Genomic DNA, 8752 nt, shown 5'->3' with positions numbered 1-8752 from the left:
TAAGCAGTTTGTGTGTGTTTTTACAATGCAGTAGCTACACTTTCTAATCCGTATGTTCAACATGGTAAAAGTAATTTTTTGTTTGTTTGTTTAGCTCAGTATACGATATGCATTTGAATAACATTAAAAAAAACATTTGCCCGGTATACTACATGTTTATGTAAACTATGTATAAAAATTTAAAAAATGAAAGTTTCCTACATACAGCTACAGCATTGAAACGTACACAGGGAGAAATGATTCGTACAGCAGACAGGAGAATCTCTCGGAATCCCACACGCCCTTTTGAATTCACGTCCTGCTTTACATCAAACGTTTTGTGTTGATTAACTGCACAATCAGGCCCCTGCAGATCAGGGGGGACTGGGGAAGAGAAAGACCGGCTCTTTTCTGCAGGACAATACCATTTATTCAGCTCCATCGGATAGGAATGTGTGATTTCACAGCCCAATGCCCTCCGCATCACAAAAAAAAAAAAAATCCTACCACAAAAGTTAGAGCCAAAGAGAGCAGAGAGCAGCCCCGAATCCCCTCCCACCCTGTGATAGCTGTAGACTCCTGCCACATCTGAAAGAGTAAAAAAAAAAAAAAAAGAGTTACTTACAGCACTTACCTGCTTACAAGACCCAAAGTGTAATTATTATCAGACAACTGGTCTACTGTAGGATTACCTAAGATGACTGAATACATTAAAACAAGAATATATATATATATATATATATATATATATATATATATATATATATATATATATATATATATATATATGGCTCTTTGAGCTAAAATATATATATATATATATATATATATATATATATATGAAGAAGTGAGCAAATGAAAATGATTATAATACAATATGAATGTGAAAATAATCAAGACAGACACAAAACAACAAATCTGGACTCGTCTTTATTTGTATGAATCTTCAGTGAGTAAATCTTTAGCCAGCTTTATTAAGCATTTTAAAAGCTGGTTGTAACTGAAGCGGCACATTCTCTTTCCTCAAGCAAAATGATGCAGCTGCTTTTAAAAGTGACATTTTGCAATATATGCCTGCAAATATAAATTGTGCTTGAATAATTGCAATTTAATTAACTGACAAATATATATATATATATATATATATATATATATATATATATATATATATATATATATATATATATATATATATATATATATTGACTGTGTGTGTGTGTGTGTTTTGGATGTTATTATTATTATTATTATTATTATTATTATTATTATTATTACAAATCAATAATTTATAGAATATCATATATGTGTTCTAATATACCTTTGTATTGGTATTATATTATATTCACACAACTTCTATACATTGTAAGACTGAAATACAGTACAGCTGATCTAAATTAAAAAGACATTTTAGTAAAATAATTTCATGATGTAGTTTGAAGTAGTTTGTAAGCGTCTAGATTTTGACAAAATCTGTACAAAAAACAAAAAAGAAACAAACAAAAAATCACTATTTGAATTTATAACCGTTTACTGTTGAGAGGTTAGTTTGACACAAAACGTTCAGCTCTGAAAGTTAACAGTTAATAGGTGATTTCCAGAAATGTGACATACCTTTCTTAGAATGACTGTGTTTCATAAGTAAATGCATTTGATATAATAGCAGCGTAAGACGTTTAGACTCATCGCTATACCTCCGGTTAATCTGGGGCTCGGCAGTTCGTGTTACCCTATGTGGTATTGACTAGATATGTTTCTATGAGCAAACAATAATAACAAGAAATGTTTAGGTTTCCTTCTTGGCTAATTGATTGATCTGTTAACCGCAGGGAGCCCCCATAGCACAGAATAAATCAATGAAAATCCAGTAGACAAAAGGCGGGCAATATGGAATTTGTGAATGGAAGACAGTGTTTGTGCATTCATTGTTAAAATAAGAGTATACTGTGACGTTCCTGGCTCTTCTACCAATCCCGGAGCGGGTAATATTTTTAAATACCCCAAAATTCAACCAATCACGTACCACGTGGCAAAGACTAGCGCAGGAAGTAGCCAATCGGGAAGAGGCATGCAAATAAGGAATTTGGTCAGGCTGGAGCTGAATGTCAACTAGTCAAAGATGGAGGCTGGAAGTGGGAGGCCATGAGGCTTGCACTGGAGGCTTGGCAAAATGTATTTATCCACCAAAAGGGGTTGAAACCCAACAACTGCTGCAAGACAAGACGGAGGGAAATGCAAGGGAGGCGGGGAAAAAAGCTGGAAATTACCTGCAGTCTGCTTTCCTTATCTTTTTACCAACTTTTTTTTTTAGCGAAGAAGGTCCCCTCCCTTGGCCAGGTACCATTCATGAAATTGGGGGTCCTGTCTCTGTTTGTGAGTAGCATCCGGGTGATTGGGAGGAAATGGCGGGAGCTCAGGGCGAAGGGGGGAGGTGTGGATAAAAAGGGGGCATTTAAACTGACGGTGGGGGTGGAGGGTTCAATTGCCAAAAGAAGAGAGCTATTTCTTTTTGGGCAGGAAAAAAATATCCCACAGCTGGTTCTAAGGAAAAGCTTACATGGTTTTATCGTTAAAGACGGAATGTCCAATCTTAATCAAAATGAAGAGAAATAACATTTGGTCTAAGTGGGGTTTTAAGGGGAAGAAAAAGAGATCAATCCGAGTAAATTTTGCGGTTAGTAGCACAGAGGTAAGAGGTGGAGGGGGTAGTGATTTATTTGGTTGTGTAGTCTGGTCTAGAATACACCATTGTAGAGGATATTATTTCACAGGTATGTGCACGGAATTTTTAAATGGGAAGAACGTTCGTAAACAAAATGATGCTGCAGTTATTCGCTGTCAATAAAATAAAATTAAAAAAAAACCTAAAAAACACAACAAACAAACAAGCAAACAGACCACAGGCAGAGCAGTTGTGTGACAAGGTAATACAATCGGTTATTGAACACACGGGGCGCATTTGGGCGTTATTTTGCGTTGTATGAAGTTTCCAGGCGAACGAAATTGGATCGGTTGTGTTTATTATTGTAGTTTATTTAATCACTGATGCTATTGCTATTTTGTATGTGTTATTTTTAAATCGATTTGAAGCGTCTCGACACATTGCACTGGTGTTGTATTAAAAACAGCTCCTGTATGCGTTCTAATTTGTCAGCTATAGTTTTGCTAAATTAATCCTTTTCGAGCTCTGTGCCCTCATTTGGTTAAGTTTTATATATTATTATTATTATTATTATTATTATTATTATTATTATTTATTTCTTAGCAGACGCACTTATCCAGGGCGACTTACAATCGTAACAATCGTGTATATATATATATATATATATATATATATATATATATATATATATATATATATATATATATATATATAGGCTGCAAACTGTTTTTCTTTTTTTTTACGGACTGAAGAAATTGAATTCATACGATACTGAAAAGTTTAATATTAAAACTTGTAAAGTTAGTTAAGTTGGAAGTGATCTATTCTCTTTGAATTATGAACCAATTGTAGAGTTTATAACAAGCACATTAGACATTATTTAAAGTTGTCATGTATAAGTATGGAAACGCAATGGGAAGCCCTTGAATTGTGATCTCTGCTGAAGTATCGTTCAGCTTGTTGGTAGATTGTTGTGCACTATTCAGATTGGTTGCCAGCTTCTGTAAAACTTGTGTTTAAATTGTAAAACTCTGCGTATCAGCACACGGGGAATGGGATTGTTCTGTGCGGCGTGGTCGTGGAACTTTGTAAAAGTTACATTGTTCCCCAGTGTTCTCTGCTGTAGAACTGTTCTTTGTATTTAAAAAAGTTCCAGCTGATAGCTGAAAATGGCAACTTGCTGTATGATTTGTAAGGAATTCGAAGCAGGCCCTGCCTAGCAGGTTTTGATGTATTGTGGTATGCGCTCTTTGCACGAATTCTGTGCTGTATTTTGCATATAGTGTGTGTTTTGTGTGTGATTACAAAGTATTTTTTTATTTTAATAATAATAATAATAATAATAATAACGAGAAGCAGAAAAGGGAGATTGTTTTAAAGGTGTTTTTTTTTTCTTCTTTGAAGTGAAAAATCCGTTTTCTTCTAAAAGTTAGTTGAACTTTATTAGGTACAGGTTGATACAAGTTTACCTCCCTTTTTAGAAACAACATACATACATGCAATAACAGTAAAATATAAGTTTTGAATAACATAGTAAAAGGTTTGTATTCAGTTTTGTAAACGAGTTAGTTCTGAGTTTCAGTTTGTTGTTTTCTGTAACACACTCTTAATTTGGGTCCTTGTCTTTGTGTGGTTTAGTCTGTGTAACACGCTGTAGTTTTTGTTTGTAGTCAAATGAAATGTGTCTGGAATCGCGTGTAAATGAAAGGATAGGTCTCAGTATAATTGGAGGAGTCACAATCACACGAATCGCAGTCCTGCGTTTTGTTTTGCTAAAGATCAGTGTTGTAGTCGTTCTGAAACATGTTGCTTTTCCCCCCAGAAATGGCGGAGGTAAAGGCTGGTCTGCAGTACACTGAAACGTGGACGTTTTTGATTGATGTCCTGCCTATGTATTATTATTATTATTATTATTATTATTAGTAGTAGTCGTAGTAGTCGTAATAGTAATAGTAGTATACAGTATTATTATATAGTATTAGTAGTAATACTTGCCACTGCTTCATGTATTATTGTATCTAAAGAGTGCAGAAAATGTAGCAGTCACTGTAGTCTTACTAATATTTCAGCTTTCTTCCTGGTTTTAAATAAATATTTCTAACCTAAATGTGTGTGTGTATATATATATATATATATATATATATATATATATATATGTATATATGTATACATAATAATCTTTAAACTCATATATATATATATATATATATATATATGAGTTTAAAGATTATTATGTATTTATGTCCAGTAGATACTGCAGTAATGTTGTTTTAATCGTGTGTGTGTGTATGCGTGTGCGTGTGTCTCATGTACAGCTGTGTTCATTCTCAGTACTTGGTGTAGCAATGCTTTTCAGAAGCAGTAGCTTCGTGTAATTCTGTTGTCCGTGGCTCTTTTTCTGTTGTACTACTGAAAACTGAGGTGAGCAGTGCAATATTAAAAGGGCATTGGCTGACAGAAAGGCGACCCCGTTTCAACAGCCCTCCCCTTTGCATTTCACAAACAATCTCAAATGATGTGTTTGCCAATGACTGTATCCACGTGTCGGAATTGCATTACATAGAAGAGGGGGTTATTTAAATAAGGGCCTTTGCAACGTGCTTATATAATCAGAAACTAATTTTAACACACTTTAAACAGGCTTGACTGTACAGCAGAGGTCAAATGTTTGTATATTTTAAAATGATTGATTTGAATATATATATATATATATATATATATATATATATATATATATATATATATATATATATATATATATATATATTCAGTGGTATTACTGAAACAAAGTGTGCGCCATCGACCTAAATTAACATGCATTTATATTCCACGCTTTAAAATAAATGAAACCTCTATTCGTCGGACACGTCATGGCGCAGGAATATATTTCCTGTCAATCTTGAGAAACACGATTTATATATGTGTGTAATTTTAATATATTAACACATTTTAAAAGATACAAACATTGTGTATATATGTGTGTGTGTGTAGAATTATAAAGGCCCTGTTTCGTTCACGTTTTTCTGTTGCAACAACAGGCTACGGCGCCAGTGCAGGCCAGGCGTCTAGAATGAAGCCTCGCGTTTCTATATATATATATATATATATATATATATATATATATATATATATATACACACACACACACACACACACACACACACACACACACACACACACACACACACACACACACACATCATACGAAAGAGCTGCTCTTTCCAAACTGCTCTCCTGGTCGGCGTTTCCTGTCGAATGTGTGGTGCAGCCATAGCCGCTCGTTTGTTCTTCAGCGTTCTCAATGGCTTTTTTGCTGTGAAAATAGAAGCAAGGCAAGTCTATCTCTCGGATTGCAAGGAACCTCTTGCAGTTTAGTGTGGTATTGATGCAGCAAACATGATGGTATTAATATCGCCATACTACCAATTCAAACAATACTTCCACTACTACGACTAATAATAATAATAATAATAATAATAATAATAATGCTAAAGGAGGTGTGTGTGGCCTTTCCGCAACATGCTGGTGTCCGGTGCTCTGACAGTGTTGCACTACTGTTCCAGATACTGAAGCAGTGCAATAGTATTGTCAAAGCATCTGCCCCAGCAAAGAACAACGTGTGCCATACACTGGAAACGAAGAAGAGGAGCAGCCACAACCACAGCTAGAAAACACACACGCGCGCGTTTGTGTTTCAGAGACAGTATATCCATTGCTGTAGCATGTTTGTGTCAAGCCCCGTGTCTCGAATGACGACATTTCTTTGTCTTATAAATGTAAACAAAAGACTGACCATGGCTGCACAAGGAATATAGATTCTTAAAGACAGACGCGATGTTGTTACTAAATGTAGAAGTTCAAGCTAAGGTCCTACAGACACCCCTCTCCTCTCCGCTCCCCGCATAAACCCAAACATAGCATTAATGAAGTAGCTGTGATTGAGCGGCATGGCGAGCATTTCCTCTGACCGCCGTTGTATATTTAGCATTTTGATTTGCTGTAAACAAATAGTAACATATCTAAACTAAATGCCTAATATGTATATGGATAGGCTGTACGCAATACAGAGACATTGACGTCACTGTTGTCTTAATTCTGCTGTTAAGATGTAGGTTGATTTTACATAGGCGTAGAACAGTGTATTTATCCATCTGTAAAGAAATACTCTTATTTACAATAGTACCGAAGTTTAAAGAGGCTTACAGTTTCGGGGTTCTCTTTCCAATGTCTTCCCTGTGCAAATTCCAAGTTTTTTTTTTTTTAAGTTATTTATATCGCAAAACATAAAGAACAGTGTGCTTCCATAGAAAGGCATGTGATGCATCAGCATGGGTTTGATAAAGGAACGTAACACGAGCGGTGTTTCTCTCGGCCGCTTTTAGCAAGATCTTAACATCAACATGCAATTTGCACAACTCCTTGTCAAAAGAATATGCGACTAGCTTATAATATTTTGTTCCAGGAAAATGCAATTCAGAAGGTCGGGAGTATGTTCGAGCTGAGTGTTACTAACAGCGAAACATTGTGCAAGTTGCATTTGAGTGTACAGGATACACGTTGCCCTATATATTTGTGGACTTTACGCGTGTGTGTTCTGATTTTTGAGACTATACGGTAAACACAATGAAGCGCATTTAGCTTGATACACCAGAGGACAATTGTAGGGGTGCTTGCAAGCATTTTGTAATTAGAAAAAAATCAACTTGATGTGGTGTCGTGTCTGTGGATTTGAGTCACGTTGTATTACTTTGGGAAGAAAAAAATCCATCCCAACACGTGTGAGTGTTTGCTGTAGATCTCCAAACCATTGCAACATACAGTCCATCAAATCACACAGGATACCGTGTACCTCATTTTTGCAGCTGTATGGGAGATGTGGGGTTGTATTTAGAAATGCGTCAGCATTTTCAATGTATATATATATCAACAGCAAATCTACTTATAGAGAGATAGATATGTATAGAAAACGTCAGTGAGGAAAAACAGCTGTCCCTTTAATTCATTCTCTGCCTTTTTAAAAATGGAAACCCGTGTGTGAGAGGGGAGGGGAGTCCATTTGTCTCGGGTCCCTGGGGGAAGGGAGCTGGGATGTTTTTGTGGAATGTAGGAGGCAGTCTCCCTGTAAGAAGGGGGAGGAGCGATCCTTGGGATAACTGTCACCCTGTGGTGGCTTTAAGTTACTGAAGCATACTTTCAACTGTTAATAATAATGCTAATATTATTATTATTAATAATAATAATAATAATAATAATAATAATAATAATAATAATAACAAAAAGGTCTAATCAGAAACGTGTGTTCTGATGCTGTTGAATAAGCACACTAGCTACTGGTTTGTGTTTCAAAGGCTGTGTTTGGTCATTCTGCACCACCCAGCCACACATAACGATTGCAAAGAGCATCCTTTTTTTATTCCAGTTCGAAGTTTGGAATCCTGCGATCAGCCTCAGACGATCTGGTTTCACGTCAGAGCACACGGCATGCCTGTTTGTTTGGGGGGGCTGCTGGTTTAAACCTCAACGCGATGCCTATCGTTTCACATGGAAACGAACGCTTTTACTTTCTAGTTGGTATTGTACACCCCCCTGTGTGTGCTTCCGCTCCATTTTCAACCAGATATAGGTCTAGCGAGATTGTGTGCGTGTGCGTGTGCGTGTGCGTGTGTGTAAAACAGAAGTGTTAAAGCGCACAATTCAAGCCCAAACCTATTGAAGTATATATAGACACATGCAATTATCGCTGTTCTGGAGAATGCATAAAACAGCTATCAAACGTTTTATTGAGAACATACGTTAATCTAATAATTAGGATAGGACACCCACTGCTCACACATCTCTCTCTGAAAACTCGTAATAATAGTAATATATTTGTGAATCGGCAACCATGCAGACAGTGAAGGGTTTTAGCTATGAATGTGCCACCATGAACACCTTTGCCACCGAGCGAGAAGCTCGCTGGCCTTGCTGTTTAAATGGTCTCATTAGTCGTGTGGAGAAGAAAGACAGAAGTCAGGACAGAGTGTTTCCTGAAAGGAGAATCTGTGTGTTTAATCCCTGGGCAGGTCAGATCTTGCCTGGCAGCAGGAATCCTCCGTTAAACGGGGAGCTTGTAAG

Source organism: Acipenser ruthenus, chromosome 21 (genome assembly GCF_902713425.1).
Source record: "Acipenser ruthenus chromosome 21, fAciRut3.2 maternal haplotype, whole genome shotgun sequence".
Classification (NCBI taxonomy): domain Eukaryota; kingdom Metazoa; phylum Chordata; class Actinopteri; order Acipenseriformes; family Acipenseridae; genus Acipenser; species Acipenser ruthenus.
Note: the sequence above shows the minus strand (reverse complement) of the source record.